Source organism: Triticum aestivum, chromosome 3A, assembly GCF_018294505.1.
Source record: "Triticum aestivum cultivar Chinese Spring chromosome 3A, IWGSC CS RefSeq v2.1, whole genome shotgun sequence".
In the NCBI taxonomy this organism is placed as follows: domain Eukaryota; kingdom Viridiplantae; phylum Streptophyta; class Magnoliopsida; order Poales; family Poaceae; genus Triticum; species Triticum aestivum.
In genome coordinates, this window is record NC_057800.1 from 4,467,726 (window position 1) to 4,488,807 (window position 21,082).

Sequence of the window (21,082 nt, forward strand, 5' to 3'; positions counted from 1 at the left end):
TCATCGAGATAAACCACGACGAACTTATCTAAGTACTCCATAAAGATCGAGTTCATCAAGCGGGAGAAAGTAGCTGGAGCATTGGTTAGGCCGAAAGACATCACGGTGTACTCGTATTGACCATAACGAGTGACAAAGGCCGTTTTGGGGATGTCCCCGTTTCTGATCTTGATTTGGTGGTAGCCTAACCTCAAATCCATCTTGGAAAAGACTGAGGATCCAGCGAGCTGATCATACAGGTCGTTGATCCTGGGGAGCGGATACTTGTTCTTTATCGTGACCAAATTAACGGGACGATAATCTACAACCATCCGATCCGTACCATCCTTCTTCTTGACGAAGAGGACAGGACAAGCCCAAGGAGAAGAACTGGGATCGGATGAAACCCTTTTGCAAGGACTCATCAAGTTGTTTCTTAAGCTCGGCTAACTCCAAAGGTGCCATCTTGTATGGTCTCCTAGAGATTGGAACAGTTCCTGGGATAAGTTCTATGACAAACTCTACATCTCTGTCAGGTGGGACACCTGGCAGTTCTTCTGGAAAGACATCCGGGAAGTCACGGACTACCGAATATCTTCAAGGTCTGGAAGAGGGCTGGCATTAAGAGAATAGAGCTGACGCCTTGCAACTCTAGTGGAGACAGTGACTATTTTGCCAGATGGATGTGTAAGTTGAACAGATCTGGTGTAACAATCGATCTTGGCATGATGAGCTATCATCCAGTCCATACCCAAGATGATGTTAATATCTGAGGACTTGAGAAATATCAAAGAAGCAAGGAATACCAGTCTGTCAACAAGGATTTCATTACCATGGCTTACCTTGGAGGTTTGCCATTTGGAACCAGGAGTCTGGATTATTAGTGGAGTCGGCATATCACAAAATGACATGTCGTGCAACCGAGCGCAACCTTCGGATATGAAAGAGTGGGATGCTCCAATATCGAACACAACTGAAGCTGGGTGACAATTGATAAGAAGCGTACCCAGTACAACGTCGGGATCATCTTGAGCTTCGGTAGCTGAGACATGGTGCACACATGCTCGTTCAATGGAGGCTGGCTTGGTACAGATTATCTTGCCTGATGGCTTTTCACGGCCAACAGACCTCTCAGACTGGGGTGGGGTATAACTGGACCGAGGGCAGTCACGTGCCTAGTGTCCTGGTTCTCCGCAGGTGAAGCAAGTTCCTGAGATAGGACGTGGACCTACATTGGCAAGTGGTCCACTAATAGGCCTGGGTGGAGCACGTTGCTGAGTTGGGTGAGGCGTCACATCGGATGGCCTCAGTGCATATCCGGGTGGAAGAGCCGAGTTCGGAATCCAAATCCGTTGCTTCTGAGAGCCAGAGCGGGAGGAAGAACCCAGATCATGGTTGTGCTTACGAGACTCCTCGTAAGTGAGCTGAGCTGTCTCTGCATTAATGACCTTGTTCACAAGAGCCTAGAAAGTATCGCAATGATGCAGGTGGAGATCACGATGCAACTTAGGGTTGAGACCCTTTCGGAACCTAGCCTGCTTCTTAGCGTCCGTGGACACTTCGTCTGTAGCATAGCGGGCGAGGCTTCCAAACTCTCTACTATAAGCATCAACAGGCAGTTTACCCTGGGTAAAACTACAGAACTCTTCCCTCTTGCGGTCAATGAGAGCCTGAGGAATGTGGTGCTCAAGAAAAACCTCGGTGAAATCTTTCCACGTAGGAAACTGGCCAGCTGGAAGCATAGCCTCATAGCTCTGCCACCAAATACTAGCAGGACCTTCCAGGTGATAGGTAGCATCGGTGACGTTGTCACCTTCAGCTATGTTCACAGAATGCAACTTGTGAGTGATGCTTCGGAGCCAGTCATCTGCATTGAGTGGCTCAATGGAATGATGGAAGGTGGGTGGTTTCAGATCAATGAAGTCAGTGATGGAAACCAACTTCTTACGCTGATGTGCGATGTTCTGCTCAATCTGTGCCAGCAAGCGGTTAGTCTCACGCTTTTTCCTCTCGGATGCTAGCAAGAACTCTGCCATCAAAGGCTGGCCAGGAGGATCCTCGTCCCTACCATCTCCGTGATTCTTGCTATGAGCAACTGAACCTCGGTTAGCAGACGACATCCTGGCACAGAAACCAAGGAAACAAGGATGGAATTAGCATCGACATAAGGATGCGGAGTATAATGCAAAAGCATTGGAAACTCTTAAAATCCTAGGACAATTTCGGCAGCATAACGGTTGTAAATGCTCAAAAGGATTTTTGAGGCATTCATCAAAGGAATAGCGTAATCAATCAGCATCATAACATCAAGGTTTTGGGTCAAACTGAGGACACATGGAAGTAGTAGAACTATAAGGAGACACAACCCCACAATCCTAAGACTTTAAGGTTTAGTAACACGTCATCCTGAGAGATAGAGGACAAGCCTAGGCCTTAACCCTCGTAGAAAAGAAGAGGCTGACTTAGAAAGAATGACATGAGGTAAAGGAGTAAAAAGAGCCTTACGTTCCCTTCCACAATCAATTCCCTTATATAACTAAAGCATTTCTAGACTCAACTTCGACCAGTTTGGCTTGGTAATCCTACAGTCAGTCAGGCTCTGATACCAATGCTGTCGGGACCCCGATCCTAAGTCACACCAATCTAGCATGTAACACTTCATATCACTTTGTGGCCTCACGCACGGTATTCCCACAGGTGCCACCTTACCTGGCCCGGGACCGTTTGCGCCTTTTGGCTCACGTATATGATAGTGTCACTAGCATCCATATGACAGAGAACCCGGGCCGACATGATTAGTCGTGAACCCAAAGTAGCACTAACTTACAGGGACAGTCATACATGAATCAACCTCGAGCATGTCGGTCAACAACGCATGAATCCGGGCTGTAGCACTGGGCTAACAGGACTCCGGGAACCCGGGCTGTAGCAGGCTAGGCAGGACTCTGGATGTCACCGCGTGACATTTCCCCGAAGGAACAGACACAAGAACGAAGTGAATCACATGCCGGCCAGTCGAGTGTTCCGGAGCAGTAGTGCTGGGCTAGCAGGACTCCGGTGAACCGGGCTGTAGCGGACTACTATGGCACATGGAAGCACAAGACTACATTTCCCCATAAGAGAGGCTATCAGAGGTAAACAACTAGGTTGTCGGATCCCACACATAGCAATACACATTACACGTACGCATAACATGCAAGTATGTGCTGTACATCATGGCATCACAACATAACTCAAACTCATATAGATAAAGGCCCAGAAGAGCCACATAGCATTCAATACAAACAGGGGTCTCATGACCCATCATTCAGAGCATACAAGCAATGGAAGCATTACATGTCTGAGTACAGACAACTACAAAAGGAAAAGACTAAGAAGCCTGACTAAACACGACCCTCCCAAGGGTACAAGATCGTAGCTGGGATACAAGCTACTCGTCGAAGTCACTAGCGTAACCAACTGCAAAACATAAATAAGCAAACGTGAGTACAAAGGTACTCAGCAAGTCTTACATCAGAACTATCTACATATGCAACATTATCAACAAAGGGGGTGGTGGAGTTTAACAGCAGCAAGCCAGCTTTGACTCAGTGGCTAACCTATACTACGAGTATCAGAAACTTCTTTGAGGTGAGAAGACGCACACGAGTCCACATATTCACCATATCAATACTCCACTATGGATCCGTTCCCGTCTCCCTACGAGAAGGCCATCCATAGCACTCACGCTTATCTTGCGGATTTTAGAGTATCCACTTCAAGTTGTCTATGTACTACATAAGTCCTCCAAGTTTCCATATCCGAGGAAAACGGCTATTCGAATAGATAATATTGACCCTGCAGGGGTGTACTTCGTCACACACGCTCTCGCCACTTATAGCCCTGTACACGTCATGTACCTCGGCAACCTTCAAGCGGAAGCCGGGCGAGGGTGTCGGCCACGACCTGACTAACCACACAAGTCTCTCGTCCAGGTTTATCGCCTATTCGGGTTCCATCCGCAAGGAGATCCGGCCGGGGTGTCGCTCACGGCCCCAAACGATGTGTGCAGGGTTCCCAAGCCCACCATCCGGGTGCCACTTGGTACACCGTGCCACGGTGCCTAGTCTGTCCCAAGCCCGTCCCGTCGGACACCACCTGGTAGACAAATAGCACTACCTACAAACGCCAGAAACTAGTTGCAACTCCTGGACAGAGATCAAGTGGATTAATAAGCCGAGAGGGGCCGGATAACCGGAACCCAATGTGTGGTAGTAACTGGACTTGGATAACATACACAGAACTCAGTGCTTAAGGACGGTTCCAATGAGACAACCCACCATGTACTCCTACATGGCCTCTCATCGCTACCTTTACCAAAACGTGTTCACACACTTAGCCTTTACCGGTAGGACATGTTCACCACTCCGATTCATTCCCGATGAATCAGACCTGACACAACTCTAAGCATAGCTGGCATAAAGAAAAACAAGCATGGATGAGCAGGCACATCAAGGCTCAAGCAACTCCTACTCATGCTAGTGGGTTTCAACTATTTACTGTGGCAATGACAGGTCATGCAGAGGAATGGGTTCAGCTACCGCAGCAGAAAGTAGCAGTTTGAATCGTTGTTGTCCTAATGCAGTAAAAGGAGCAGGAGCGAGAGAGTGGGATTTATCGAGATGCTCAAGGGGGTTTGCTTTCCTGATAGATCCATGAAGAAGCATTGCTCCTCAGACAGGTACTCGGGACACCTTCCGAAGCAGAACCTATCGAGGGGGAACGGTGCCGGCAATCAATAAACAACCATATGCAACAGTATGATGCATGAAGATGACATTTCAAAGATGCTATGATTTGCCCTAATGCATGTAGCATCAATTTGGTTGAAGTCCATATGAACCAAGGATTCATATGCAAACCCCAAATTAAGTATATAACATGCCATTATTACGTTTCCACTTATACAGCAAATATAAGTTGGTTTTTCATGCATGAAAATATCATAAATGGACTCCTTGCATTTTGCTGATGATTTTTCATATATAATTTATTTCATTCTGAGCTACGGTTTAATTTCTATGATTTTTAGAAGTTTTAATTATTTTCTGGAATTTCCTGATTTAAATTAATTCCAGAAATCAATTATTGCGTCAGCTCTACGTCAGCATGACGTAAGCGAGTCAACGGGGCTGACCAGGTCAAACCTGACCAGTGGGTCCCACTGGTCAGTGACCTAGTCAACTAACTAAGTTAGTTAGTCCTAACTAACTGGGCAGGGCCCACTAGTCAGTGACTGTAGTAGCTAACCTAGTTAGTTAATTAGCGTTAACTATAGTAATTAGTCGGACGGGGCCCGCAGGTCAGTGAGAGAGGGGGGAGGTCAACTGGGCTGTGGGGGTCAACCCACGCCGGTCAAAAGTCAGCGGTCGCTGGCGTTTAGTCGCCGGCGAGTCCAGACGTGGCGGAGCGCGTCGGGATCGCGCTACAGACCACTGTTTGGAGTGTGGTTGGGTCCTATGGAGAGCTGGGGCTGAGCCGCGTGTGTGGGTGGTGGAGCTGGACCAAATGGTCACCGGAGTCGACGCCGGCGATGAGGTTTGCGGCGGCCGTGGTTCGGCCAACGATGAAAACGGAGCTACGGAGCACTAGGGGAGGAGATGGTGAGTGCATCGTGCTCCTATGGTTGCGCTGAGCGTGCTGATGAGCTCGGACGCGAGCGACTGCAGCTGTGGCCGCGACGGCGCCATGGCCGGCAGTGATGAGCTTCGGGCTCGACGGATATGATGACTACAGCGGCCGTACAGGACAAAGGAGAGGGGGAATTGGTTCAGGGGCTCACGGGGATCACGCAGGGAAGGTCAGCAAGCTCGGGGAAGCAGGGACGGCGGTGAATCGCCGGCGGTGATCGGTGGCACCCGAGGTGGAAGACGAGCTCGAAGGCGTCACCGCGGTGCTCCTGGGTTCGGGATCTTCCGCATGGAGGAGCTGTGCGTCGTCACGGAGCTTTTGGACATGGGGAAGGGGCGAGAAGACCACGGTGCTCACGGTGGCAGCGAATGGCGGCGACGGACCCGTTCGGGCGTGCTACAGAGAGAGAGCGAGGAAGGGAGAGTGAGCTGCGAGAGAGGGAGAGGAGAGAGGGGCTTCGGGGCGTCTCCAGGCGCGGGATTGGGTTGACGGGGAGCGCGACACGGCGAAGCAGGAGGTGGCGCGGTCGGCTGCGTGCGCTGGCTGCCAGTGGGCACAAGGTTGAAGACAACCTTGCCCCTAGTGGGCTGGGCCACTACTGGGCCGTGGTGGGGCGCCAGGTAAATCAGGTAAATCCTTTCCTGTTTTCTTTTTTCTATTTCTGACATTTGTTTTGTATCCAAAAGAAATGTTAAAACATTTCCATAAATGCTGAAAATAATTGTCGCATCTAGATATAATATTCCAGAGGCCCTCACCAATTCCCAACATTTTTGGAGCCATTAAAATATTTATATAATTTAAACAGCTCAAAATCAAATATTTATGCATTGATTCAAAAATCCAAAATGTGTAGTAAAAATGTGCACCACCTCTGGTTGTTGTTCCCAACATTATGCAAAAGCATGAACATTTTTGAATAGCATTTTGGGTTCATTGAAATTCCATTTTTAATTTGAACCTATTTGAATTGCTTTGGTGCTAGGGTTTGAAACATCCCCATTTCAATTTCATTTGAAATTTAAGCATGATGCACAAGCAAGCCTAGGATCATACCAAACTAGGGATGTGACATGGAGGGCTCTTGTCTTCCACCTCTTTATAAAGAGACCAAGGCCCTACTTTTTCTCTCGATCTCAATTGAATCCGCCTCCTACCTCGAGTTCCAACACCCGAAGCTTCAGATTCAGGCGCTTTGGACCTTCAATCATGTCCGGATCCAACCTCCAAGGTCGATGGATGCCTTCCTCTGTCATGGAGGAAGACATAATAAAGCTAAGGGAGGCCTGGTACTTGACCGGCGAAATCTCGCATAGGCTACCGGCTCAAGGGCAGGTTATCCCCACTCCCAAGCCTGGTGAGAGCGTCGTGTTTGTTTCTCACTTCCTCTAAGGGCTAGGCTTAACATGCAAAAGGACTGGACTTCCACGACTTAGCTCCGGAGTCTATCCTCCACATCTCATCGTTCATAGTCGTGTGCGAAGCTTTCCTTCGTATTACCCCTCACTTCGGATTATGGCTCAAGACCTTCAAGGTGGAGCCGAAGACGGTCGAGGGATGGCAAGCAGAGTGCGGAGGCGCCATAATAAGCAAGAATGATAACACCCCATGGCCCAAGGGCTCTTTCCCAGACGAGTCCAGCTTTTGGCAACAAGAGTGGTTTTATATCACAGCTCCCAGGGGTACCAAGTGGGTGGCCCTGCCTATTTTTCGCTCGGGTCCCCCGCCACAACTAATGTCATGGGTCAGCAAGGGACTAGACCGGGGGCCGGCAAAAGACGTTCCCATATTCCAGAGCCGCATCCGAGACCACTTGGAGATAGATGTCAGTCTGGTCGTGGTGATGCAGGTTGTGCTAATTCGCCGAGTTCTGCCCTGCAAACGTCGCCCCCTCCACCTGTGGGAATTCAATCCGGAGGGAACACGAGCTCTTCGACATTTCCTTGGCATGACGCCCGTGGAGATGTACAAATTGTTCTTCGGACCATAAGTAATGTGTCCGGATTCCACTGAGGATGCAGGTCTGAGCTGCAATCGTCCTGACACCTAATAAGTAGCCCTGTGCCCGGACACGCTATCTGTTCCTTTATCGCAACATCGCCTTTAAAAGAGCTGCTTTTGAACCAGCAGTGGATAGAGAAGGCGAAGTTAATCAGGTGTCCGGCCCCCTTCTAGAGAGCTCACCAGATGTCGTGTTAACCAGGATGTTGGAGGTCGCGCCGTTAGAAGAAAACGAAGGGGGAACAAGGAAGCTACTGCCTCCATAGAGGAGGTGGTCCCGAAGGGAGGAATCGAAAATTCCTCTCCTCAGGGGAAGAAGAGGACCGCCTCTGAAGACCCGGAGACAAGGATCTCGAAGCGGGGGAAGAAGTCTTCGCCAGGGGGTCCTGAGCCGGGGGATACCCCGGCCGTACTATGCCCTCAAGGGGATCAGCCCTCCACTGAGCCGTAAGTAAAAGGGTGTTTAATAATGAGAGAAATCCTTGCTTCACTTCTGAGGAAAATAACCGAAAATTTACCTTGTAGTTTGGATCTTAGCCCTTCTCAGCAGAGCTCGTCTTCGGGGTATCTTCTGCCAGAGATGATGGAGAGCGGAATGCCTCCCCCTACCATACCGCCCCATGAGGCGGGCGCCCCTGAGGTGTTGTCGCGGAGGGTTTCTCCTGATCCGGCAAGGCTGGAAGGTAGTCATATGGCCACCCGAAGCCCTCCATGTCTGGCTTCTGGAAGAAGCAATCGAGTGAGTCCAGCACCGCCCGGTGCACGGTCGGAGGTACTGAAGGATCTTTTGACAGTACCGCATATTTTAAGATGCGCCCTGTATAGATAGTAGCCCCTGATACTCTAGGTGTTGTCGAAGATGACGGCACGTAGAGGATCATAGTCCCAGGTATAATTTTGCCGCCTTCATATGTAGGTGGCAAAGTGTCCGGCGGCCAGCCAGACTGATAAATTTGCCGAGCTAAAGCGGCAACTTGACGTGGCAGATGCTGACATCGCGCTTGTTAACAAGCGGCTTGACGAGGCACAAGGTATGTAATTTCTCCGGAGACACGTGGTAAGAGGAGCTTGATGCCAGTATCTTATAACGTGTGTGCTTAACGCGGATGGGGCTGCCTCCATGGAGAACCTTCGGGCAGAGCTTGCCCGAGCGAAAGAAGAAGCCAGGAAAAGCGATGTGGCTGCCCTAAAGGCGGTTGAGGAGCTAAAAGCCGAACAGGCTGCTCACTGCCGGAGCAAGGAGGATATGGCCGATATGGCTATGAAGTTGAAGAACGCTGCTAACCGCTGCAAGCTTCTTGAAAAGGAAGACCGGGCGGACTGGACGGACCTAGAGAAGGCCACGACAGCGGCCAAGGATGCTCGTTCTGCGATGAGAGCAATGAAGGAGGAGCTGCGTTAAGCCAGAGATATCGCGGCTGGGTAGCCCTTTATGCTGCGGATGAAGTTCGGAGATCCTTAATATGCTCCGTTGGACCGGATGTGGAGTTCGGCGGACGCATATCTGGATTTAGCGGCGAGTGCTGCTGATGCGACCGAACACTTCCGAGATCAAATGGATCGCGAAGTGGAAAAGCTATTCTGGTCACAATTCTCCAGAGCGTCCGCTTCCATTGACTGATCGGTTGGCCGAATGGGCCGAGTTGAATAGGTTATCCGGACTTTCCATGAGGTATGTCGTGGATTATCTATGGCCGGAAAGGCCAAAGCTGAACAGTTATTTTAGCTTGGTGCAGCAGTTCCTTGGTGCGGTGCCATATATCAATGCGATGAAGAGGTCGGCATGCGTGGAGGGTGCGCAGATGGCCCTTGCCCGTGTCAAGACATACTGGGTGGAGATGGAGGCTACCGCCGTTGCAGCCCAAGATTCGGACGAAAGCCGAGTACCTGCCGAGCACTACTTTCAAGAAGTCCTGGAAGGCGCTCGTTCAATAGAGACGCAATGCTCGAAGGATATTATGTTTGAATAACATGTATTCTTATTGAAAACAATATTTTGCTAAAATGTAGAAGCTTTTTATACTTGTGCCTGCAAGAATTATAATACCTCCTGTGCGGCCGTTTACGTATGAATATATAACCTGAAAGATGGCAGTCGTCGGCTTCTGCCCCCACGCATATAATATGGGGGTGTTCGCAGAAGGCGCATTCTCACACTTGATCCAACGTCTTGGTCCATTAAGGAGGGTGGTAGCGTAGCAAACTAGGCAATCGGACTATAATGCTTTATCACTTTCACTTAGCCATAGGAGTTTGACAGTGGGGCTACTATATAGCCCCTGGTGGCTCCACGCTCACCCGAATTCGGGGCGCGTGTGTGCCTGGCCGGTAAACGGCCCTTCGTTTAGGCGGAGGAATCCCAAAGATTTCGCTAGGTCATCGAGTGGTTGACCAGTCTCACGCTATATCATGATAGTCAGTTTTCGGCTTTCTTTACCGAGGTGCTCGCCTGGCTGAACCGGGGCGCAATCGCAGTAGTTCTCCTGGTGCCGCCTTAGCCGATAGAGCGGAACGTAAGGCAGCAAAACACAGGAGCCAGGCAAACCCAACATTTGACCAAAGACATGATTCGGAGCTGATGCATATAAGGCCAAACTCGCGACGCCGAACACTCCCTAAGGTATTCGGTCTTTGTGATTTTAAACGGGCTAAAGCACCCTTTGTAATAAGCCCCTGGTGTCCAAGTACATGCATTATTCTGACGTGGCCACATGCCAAGACGCCAGCCTCCTTCTCAGTTGCACTGAGAATCCGTGGGATGTGTATCAACAAGAGACAGTGAAAAAGGTTTACGCATGGTGTTAATCTGAACAAAATCCTTGGAACGGGTCCCTGCTACACGTCTGCGCCTGTGTCTCCCTTGTGCCGTATCCTGGATGGGTGTAGCACGATGTTCGTCTGTAAAAGAGAGGAACTTGGTTGAAAAAGTAGTCGTGTGAAATGTATGTTATACTAAGTAAAAAAAGTATGATTCAAGGTGGGAAGAATTGAGCTTTATTGCTGCTTGTTTACATGCGAGGAGCCCCTTGTATAGGGGTGTACAACCATCAAACCTTTAATAATTATATAGTTACGCCGGACTCGTCCAGCCGTGTCCGTGGTCTTAATGACTGTCGGTGTCCAAAACCGGCGGATCTCGGGTAGGGGGTCCCGAACTGTGTGTCTAGGCCGGATGGTAACATGAGACAAGGGACACGATGTTTTTTACCCAGGTTCGGGCCCTCTCGATGGAGGTAATACCCTACTTCCTGCTTGATTAATATTGATGATATGGGTAGTACAAGAGTAGATCTACCACGAGATCAAGGAGGCTAAACCCTAGAAGCTAGCCTATGGTATGATTGTTGTGTATGGAGTTGATTGCCTACGGACTACAACCCTCCGGTTTATATAGACACCGGATAGGGTTAGGGTTACACAGAGTCGGTTACAATGGTAGGAGATCTTGAATATCCGCATCGCCAAGCTTGCCTTCCACGCCAAGGAAAGTCCCATCCGGACACGGGACGAAGTCTTCAATCTTGTATCTTCATAGTCCAGGAGTCCGGCTGAAGGTATAGTCCGGCTACCCGAACACCCCCTAATCCAGGACTCCCTCAGTAGCCCCTGAACCAGGCTTCAATGACGACGAGTCCGGCGCGCAGATTGTCTTCGGCATTGCAAGGCGGGTTCCTCCTCCATGTCCTTCGTAGAAGATTGTAAACACCAAGAGTAGTGTCCGGCTCTGCAAAATAAGTTCCACATATTGCCATAGAGAGAATAATATTAACACAAATCAAATCTGCTGACGTATTCCGCAGTGCGTCATCACACTACGGCCAAGTCCTTTACTCGAATCGTTTTTACTTTTCCACCTCAGCATGTTTTGCGAGGCGGTTTCCTTGGCACATCTTGTGAAAGCAGAGATTGTGTACCCCCTTTACGGGATTCTCATCAATACGGATGTGGGTAATCCAACCGCGCCACTTATCATGGCGCTTGGGAGGCAAGCGAGTTTTACTAGGCAGGTGGGGACGCACAACCGCATCCGCCCATATAAGGGGACAAGGATCCACCTTTTTACCTACGCCTTCTTCCTCCTTTGCCTATCCATCTCCTGCGCACTCGAGCTCCAGTGCCCAAGCCCGCACTTCCCACCTCAACCTTCTCCAGCAATGTCCGGAGCGGGAGGTAAGTGGAAGGTCTCCTCCGTCACGGAGGGCGACGTCAAAAAGCTTAGGAAGGCCGGATACTTGTCCAAAGACATCGCGCACCGGCTTCCCGAGAAGGGGCAGCTCCTCCCCACCCCAAGGCCCCACGAGAGGGTAGTATTCCTTCCCCACATCCTCCGCGGACTGGGTTTTCCACTTCACCCATTCATCCGGGGGCTCATGTTCTACTACGGCCTGGATTTCCACGATCTGGCCCCGAATTTCATCCTCAACATCTCTGCGTTTATCGTCGTGTGCGATGCTTTCCTCCGCGTCCGCCCCCATTTCGGCCTCTGGCTCAAGACCTTCAACATCAAGCCCAAGGTGGTGCGCGGCAGCCAGGCGGAGTGCGGAGGCGCCATGGCGGGCAAGATTGCCAACGTCCTGTGGTTCGAGGGCTCCTTCATAGAGACCCTAAAGGGGTGGCAAGCCGGGTGGTTTTACATCGCCGAGCCACGCGATCCGAAATTGATCGCAGCCCCCGAGTTCCGATCCGGACCCCCCAGGCGGCTCATGTCCTGGAAAGAGACGGGCCTATTGTGGGGTAACGAGGAAGAGGTGACCGGACAGAAGACATGCATCCAGTCCCTGGTAAACAAGCCAATCAGGCTCGTAAATGTAGTCCAGGTCATGCTCGTTCGCTGAATCCTCCCGTGTCAACAACGGGACTTTACTTTGTGGGAGTTCGACCCGGCACAGCACCGAACCCTTAACAAGCTCTTTGGCACGATGCATGAAGACGTCTGGAAGGCGCTAATCAAAGGTGCCGAGGCTCCCGCATCCGCTTCCGAGGACCGCAGATACAGCTCGCGGCGTCACGCTAGCGAGGTAAGCTATTTTCACCTTTTACAGGATGTTAAGTTTTTTCATAGTTTGACTCTACACGGGATCTAAACTCCCTTACCTTTGTCAGGCTTGGCGGGCGATATCCGGACTGATTAACTGTCCAGGCTCCGCTGCCCGAAGACCCAGCCCCAGCTCTACTAGCGAAGCTGCTGGTTCCGGCGCCTTATGTGGTGCCGGAGAAGAAGGCCAAGAAGAAGAAGACCACGGGGACTCGAAAGAGTGCCCGCAACGTGGTGGTGTCGGACTCGTCATCTGACGAGTCCTGAGACGCCCTCCTCCCGCGAAATGAGGAGGGGAAGAAGAAACTCCCCCCCCCAGCGGAGGGAGGAGAGAAGAGGAAGGCCGCCCCAACGGGGGAGGCCGAGGGGTCTAGGAAAAGAAAGACCCTCCGCCGGACTACGCCCCCAACACCGAAGAGGGCAAAGAGGAGTGGCCAAACAGGGCCAAGCGTCCGGCGAAATCGTAAGTTCGGATATCAAAATAACTCATGATGTTCCTTTGTTGCACAGCTTTCCCTAATGTCGAACATAATTATGCAGCCCGCCCCCGGGCCGAACTCAACGAGTCGTTGAGCGGCTCCCTGGATTCATCGGACGTGAACTCAGTTCCGCCCGCTGTCTCCCCCCACACTGCGGACGATGCCGAAGTGGCGTCGCAACGAGCTCCGGGGCAGGAGGAGGTGGTCCTGGAGGAGCCGCAAGGCGACCTCCCGGACCCCAGGAGTAAAGGGGACAAGACCCCCAGGGCTCCAAGTCCGGCTTTGTGCCGGACACCGCGCCGGAATCATCAACAGTTCCGGACCGCGGTAGGCGAACTCCTTCCTAGAGGAGCAAGCCTTCTGAGCCGGCGGCCTCCGTCCAACCGGAGGTGCCGGGCAATCTGCAGGAGGTGCTTGACGGCGCCTCCATCGACGAGGAGCATTGTACTATTATGAGTACGGTGATCCAGAAGGTTCAGTCCGCCGAGAGTGGACTGACTGAAGCTTGCGCTAGCCTTCTAACAGGCTTCAAGGTAAGTAAATATATATAAAAATATTACCGCATAGACAGTAGCCCCTGATTCTCTGTTTGGCGTTCGGAAAGAAAAGCCGAATAGAGGATCTATTAAATATCGCAGGAGTCTAACTAAAAAGGAGTCAATATACGTATGCAGGCTTCGCTGCTGGCCACCGCCACACTGACTGTGGAGGTGGGTGCCCTGAAGCAGGGCCTCAAGCAGACCGAGCAAGAGCTCGGTCTTGCCAAACGGCAGCTCGAGGAGAAAGAAGGTAAGAGATACCTTATAGAAAAAATGCCTATAGAGAGGCGTGATTGCAAAAAATAACAAGATTGCACTGCTTATTATAGGGGCCACGACCGAGGTGGCGATCCTCAAGCAGGCGTTGTCCGAGGCCGAAAAGAAAACGGCCGCGGAGCGCACCGAGAGAGAGAATCTTGGGGCTCAGGTCGGCGAGGTGTAGCAAGAGCTTCAGGCTCTCATGAAAAAACATGAGAGTTTGGAGCTTGATTCAAAGACCCAAGCGTCCAAGCTCGCGGCGGCCCTTGAGACTGCCAAGTTTGCCAAGGCCGAAGCCCAAAAGGCCCTCCAAGAGTTGGAGGATATGAAGAACATAGCAGCGGGTAAAGCATTCTTTATGCAAAGCAGATATATAAAAGTAAAATACTTGTTACTTACCCAAATCCGGAGCTCTCCAGGGGCATTCGCAGATCTTCCCCGCAGCGTATCCGACACTGCCGCATTCTACCGAGCTAAAGAGGGCAGCTCGACGGAGAAGGTATTATGGTCTCAGTATGCTGAGGCCGGACACCCTGTGCCCTTGAGCGACCAACTGAAACAGCTGGTCGAGCTCCACAAGGCGGCTGAACAGGCCATGAAGGGCTTCATAGTTCGGCTGTGGCCCGGAGAGGCCCTGCCTGGGAGCTACTTCGTCCTGGTGCGGCGGCTGGTGGAGGCCTGTCCAAGGCTCAAGGTCATCAAGCGCTCCATCTGCATTGAAGGTGCCCGTCAGGCCCTTGCCCGTGCAAAGGTGCACTGGGGTAAGCTGGACGGTGAGAAGCTTGTGAAGGACGGGCCGCCGCCGGGGAAGGAGCATCGCAAGCCCGAGAACTATTACAAGGATATTCTTGCGGGTGTCCGCCTTGTGGCGGATGAATGTACCAAGGATATAATTTTTGAATAAACTCGCTCGTTTTTATCCTATGCGCTGAAAACTTGTTCATGGGCGCTTAAGCAATGCTTATTGAATTTAAAATATTATTTTCTGTGCGGCCATTTATCAAAAAATTGAGAGATGGCCAGTCGTCGGCTTCTGCCCCCATGCCACTAGTGCGGGGGTATTTGGGATAAACTTGAGCGCTCTTTTTCCCATAGTTGGGTCCTTCGAGGGAGGCGCTCAGCACAACGAACCAGGCAATCGGACTATAATGCTTGAACACTCTCACTTAGCCATAGAACTTTATAATTTAAATTTCGGCGAAGCCCCTAGTTCGGAAGACCGAGTTCGGGGTGGTATCCACGCCTTGGCCGGACAAATCCGGCTCCTCGCTCGAAGCGGAAGAAGTCTTTAGGGACTCGAAAAACCTCTCGAACAGCGACCGGTCTCTCGCCTCATCATGACAGTCAGTTTTAGCTTTCTCCACTGAGGTGCTTAACCCAGCTCAACTGGGGCACAATCGCAGTGGTTCTCCTAGTGCTACCTTAGCCGATATAGCGGAACGTAAGGCACCAAAACATAGGAGCCGGCCAAACCCAACTATTGACCCAAATCATGATTTGGAGCCGATGCATATAGTGCTATAAGTTCGGGGTGCCGCACTTGTGAAAGTGTACGGACTTCTCACACCATATTAAAGGGTACTGAAGCCCCTGGCATACTTGTCGTACCACAATGTACGGGTGCAACATGTCATTAATGAACATATATAAAAGAGAGTAATGCAGAAAATAGACAAAAGCTATGCATTGTTTATATAAAGGCTGCTGTCAGAGCAGAACGATACAAGTGGTATTTATAAGGTAAAGATATTGGACTATTTAACATGTCCTAGCCAGGGGCAGGCCGCGGAATTGTATTCAAAACAGGTATACTGCTCGTAATAGAGACCAGCTGGGGGTTCCATAATGCGGCATGGCTTGTCTACCTCCCTGGATCTTGCATCGTTTGTGCGGCAGTCGAATTGCCGAACAGGTCGTCCGAAGTATGGAGTCCTGAAAGTAAGAAAAAATTAAAAAAAGAATCCGGCAGCCCCTAGTACGTTTTAAGCCATATTTTGGGCGTGCCGTTATTGTGCCACTTCCCCTGTGCCCATTGTATTTCAAGGGCGTAGTTATGTACGCGAGGTACTGGTTTCGCTATGTCGAGAAAGCTGGGGTTGGGGCCGCATTGCTACGCTTGCTCAGAGTGTGCCAGGTGGTCCTGCTGTGGGTTACTCCGGGCGCGCTTGGCAGTGTCTGGTTTTCTAATGGCCGGACTGGAGAATTGCCTGAGAAGGCTACTTTGTACCTCCGCTGCGAGAGCCGCCGTATGCTCCTCCGTACGGAGGGAGCGTTCGGTGTTTCTGTTGACCGTAATTACTCCTCTAGGTCCTAGCATCTTGAGCTTGAGATATGCATAGTGGGGCACCACATTGAACTTTGCGAATGCGGTTCGTCCGAGCAGGGCGTGATAGCCACTGCGAAACGGGACTATATCGAAGATTAACTCTTCGCTTCGGAAATTGTCCGGGGATCCGAAGACCACGTCAAGTGTTACTGAGCCTGTACAGTTGGCTTCTACACCTAGTATAACGCCTTTAAAGGTCGTTCTTGTGGGCTTAATCCTTGAGGGATCTATGCCCATCTTCCGCACTGTATCCTGATAAAGCCGGTTCAGGCTACTGTCGCCGTCCATGAGGACTCTTGTGAGATGAAATCCATCGATGATTGGGTCGAGAACCAATGTGGCGAAGCCGCCATGACGGATGCTAGTGGGATGGTCCCTTCGATCAAAAGTGATCAGGCAGGAGGACCATGGGCTGAACTTTGGGGCGACTGGCTCCATCGCGTATACGTCCCGTAGCGCACGCTTCCGCTCCCACGTGGGAATGTGGGTTGCGTATATCATGTTCACCGTCCGCACTTGTGGGGGAAAGCCCTTCTGTCCATTGTTGTTCGGCGGCTTGGGCTCCTCGTCGTCGTTGTGCAGCCCCTTGTCTCTGTTTTCGGTCCTTAACTTGCCTGCCTGCTTGAACACCCAACAATCCCTGTTAGTTTGATTGGCTGGCCTTTTGGGGGTGCCATGTATCTGGCACAAGCGATCGAGTATTCGGTCCAAACTAGACCGGCCCTGAGTATTCTTTTTGAATGGCTTTTTCCGCTGACCGGATTTATAGCCTTTGAATCCGGCATTGACTGCCGTGTCTTCATTGCTGTCGCTATTAACGCGACGTTTTTGCTTATTCCGACGTTTCCTGCCACTTTTGTCCTTGGTATCCGAATTACCAGGGTTCTTTGATAAGTTGTTACTGCGAGCTAGCCAGCTGTCTTCTCCCGTGCAAAAGCGGGTCATGAGTGTCGTGAGGGCTGCCATGGATTTCGGCTTTTCCTGTCCCAGGTGCCGGGCAAGCCACTCGTCGCGGATGTTGTGCTTGAAGGGTGCTAGGGCCTCTGCGTCCAGACAGTCGACTATCTGGTTTTTCTTTGTTAGGAACCGTGTCGAGAATTGTCTGGCCGATTCCTCTGGCTGCTGAATTATGTGGCTTAAGTCGTCGACATCCGGCGGTCGCATGTAAGTGCCCTGGAAGTTGTCAAGGAATGCGGCTTCCAGGTCCTCCCAAGAACCAATTGAGTCTGCTGGCAAGCTGTTAAGCCAATGCCGGGCCGGTCCTTTAAGTTTGAGCGGGAGATAATCCTCGATCCATACCGCTGGATCTGTTGTGCCATCGTATGATTCGATGTTAACGGGTTTGAAACCCTCTGGGATTTTATGATCCATTACTTCATTCGTGAAGCATAGCGGCTGTGCGGCGCCTCTGTAATGGGCTATATCACAACGCAGCTCGGAAGAGCTATGTCTGTTGTGTTTAGCCCGGCCGGATTTGTTGTATCCGGCGTGAAGATCATTGTCACATGCCATAGGGCGCCTGCGCGATCCGTAGATCAATCTTGTTTGTCTTGCCTTATCCTCCAGTATGTCTCGCAGGTCGGGCGCATTTTCCCGTGCCTTAGTTGAGCAGCGTCGGGGCATGGCTTGGGCGGAGGGCCGAGAGGCCTCTCTGTCGCGGCCGCGAGGTGGCCGGTCTACCATGTCATGCGCTGGTGATGTAGGTGCTTCTTCCTCTTATCGGGGTAGCGGCCTGCGCTTCGGGTAACTCTTGGAGGGGCGTTTGAGTTCATGCTCTTCAGCCGCAGGGACTTCAGTCCATTTGTCAGCTAGCAAATCTTGGGCAGCTCTATGCTGTTGCTGCTTTTTCTTGAGGCTGCTTGCCGTAGCTAAAAGCCTGTGTTTAAAACGCTCTTGTTCGGCGGGGTCTGATGGTATGACGAATTCGTCGTCATCGAGGCTTGCCTCGTCTTCGGAGGGAGGCGTATAGTTATCATCCTTGACCTCTCGGTCTGCCGCTTTCTCATGAGGGCTGGCTTCTCCATCTTCCTGTGCCGAATCTTGCTGAGGAGGGTGTTCTTCGGTGCTATCCGGGGTAGTATTATCTCCCGTGCCGGAATCACCGTTTTTGCTTTGGCGGGATTTAGAGCGGTGCCGCTGACGCCGGTGCTTTGGCTGTTTCTTGGGGGCGTCATCCCCCACTGTTCCATCGCCATCTCCATCTTTTGGAGTGTCCACCATATATATGTCATATGACGAGATCGAGGTGGCCTTCTAGCGCCCTACAGGTGCTGGTTCCTGTTCATCTCCTACATCGTCGTCCATGCCGTTGATGTCTTCGGAGCTGAAGTCAAGCATGTCGGTTAGATCGTCGACAGTGGCTACAAAGTGGGTGGTGGGTGGGCTTTGAATTTCCTCATCGTTCGTATCCCACCCTCGCTGACCGTAGTCCGGCCAGGGCTCTCCTGATAAAGAGAGAGACTTAAGAAAATTCAGGATGTCGCCAAAAGGCGAACGCTGAAAGATGTCTGCGGCGGTGAACTCCATTATCGGCGCCCAATCGGATTCGATCGGCAGGGGCGCGGGGGGCTCGGAGTTCGGAGAGGAATCCGGCTCCTCAGAGTCATCAGCCATGCGGAGTGCGGGGCCGGAGTTCGGCTCGATCGCCTCTGAGATCGCAGCCCCTGAGGTAGCGTCCAACCGCTGATCCTCGATCGGCGCAGTAGGCTCCGAATCAATGGTCGAAACCGATGCGTATGCGGCCTCCAAGGCGCTGTTCAGTGGCAGAGCTATATCATGCCCATCGAGACAGTGCGGCGCGCTTGGCTGTGGCTTGAATCCGTCGAAGATCAAGTCCCCGTGGATGTCAGTCGTGTAGTTTAGGCTTGCAAACCTGACCTGATGGCCAAGGGCGTAGCTTTCGATCTGCTCAAGGTGGCCGAGCGAATTGGCCCGCAGAGCGAAGCCGCCGAAGACGAAGATCTGTCCGGGGAGAAATGTCTCACCCTGGACCATATCGTTGTTGATGATCAAAGTTGCCATCGGGCCTAAAGGCGACGACACAGAGCAACTCTCAATGAAAGCACCAATGTCGGTGTCAAAATCGGCGGATCTCGGGTAGGGGGTCCCGAACTGTGCGTCTAGGCCGGATGGTAACAGGAGACAAGGGACACGATGTTTTTTACCCAGGTTCGGGCCCTCTCGATGGAGGTAATACCCTACTCCTGCTTGATTAATATTGATGATATGGGTAGTACAAGAGTAGATCTACCACGAGATCAAGGAGGCTGAACCCTAGAAGTTAGCCTATGGTATGATTGTTGCGTATGGGGTTGATTGCCTACGGACTACAACCCTCCGGTTTATATAGACACCGGATAGGGTTAGGGTTACACAGAGTCGGTTACAATGGTAGGAGATCTTGAATATCCACATCGCCAAGCTTGCCTTCCACGCCAAGGAAAGTCCCATCCGGACACGGGACGAAGTCTTCAATCTTGTATCTTCATAGTCCAGGAGTCCGGCTTAAGGTATAGTCCGGCTACCCGAACACCCCCTAATCCAGGACTCCCTCAACGACCTATTAGGCGCTCAGGTTGGTGAGGCAGTTTAGTGTGTGGCTGTCAAAGCAGCCGCACAGTCTTCCGCGCGCAAGGAGCGCTCAATGTTTCTCTTTACTGAAATGATGCCTTGTGGACCGGGCATCTTAAGCGTAAGAGATGCATAGTGCGGTATTGCGTTAACGCGGGCGAAAGCGTCACGTCCCAGTAGTGCTTGATAGACACTTTTAAACAGAGCGATGTAGAATGTTAGCTTTTTGCTACGGAAGTTATTGGGAGAGCCGAATATGAGTTCTAGTAGGAGGGAGCCCGAACAACGAGTCCCTCGGCCTGGTGTTACTCCTTTAAAGGAAATATTGCGATGGCTAATTTTAGTTGGTTCTACCCCCATTTTGCGGACCGTGTCCTGATATATCAGGTTGACACTACTGCCGCCATCCATCAGGACTTGTGTGAAGTAGTATCTGTCAATTATCGGGTCTAACACCAGGGCAGCCCATCCTGTGTGCCGGATACTTCCGGAGTAATCCCGATTGTCAAAGGTGATCGGTTTGGATGACCAATGGCGGGACTCCGTTGTGATAGGCTCTAGGGCACATATATCTATGGGCGCCACCTTGCTTCTCCCCTTTGTCACGTGTAGCACGTTTACTGTTTTTACTTCTGATGGGAATTTCTTCTGTCCCCCAGTGCTTTGCTTGCAGGGTTCGTCATCGTCTTCACTTGGTGTATCCAGCCCCTTGTGTTCGGCGTTGAGTTTGCCGGATTGTTTGAATACCCAACATTCTCTATGGGTGTGATTTGAAGGTTTATCAAGGGTGCTATGGATTTGACATATCTTGTCCAGAATTTTATTAAGACTGGATAGCTCGTCTCTGTTGTCTTTGAGAGGCAGCTTTTGCTGACCCCGCCGAGAGATTTTGAATCCGGCGTTAACTGTCGTGCTCTTCGGGCTGTTTTCCTTATTCCGGCGCTGGTCTTTGCTGCATCGTGGTTTCCCATTTCCATCCCTGACTTCGGACGTACTTGGGTCACTGGTGCTGGATCTTGCCAACCAGCTGTCCTCGCCTGCGCAAAAGCGGGTCATGAGGCTTGTTAATGCGGCCATTGTTCTTGGCTTTTCCTGGCCGAGGTGTCTGGCGAGCCATTCGTCTCGAACGCTATGTTTAAAAGCTACTAAGGCTTCGGCGTCCGGACAGTCGACTATTTGGTCCTTTCTAGTAAGAAACCTGTTCCGGAGTTTTCGGGCCGACTCT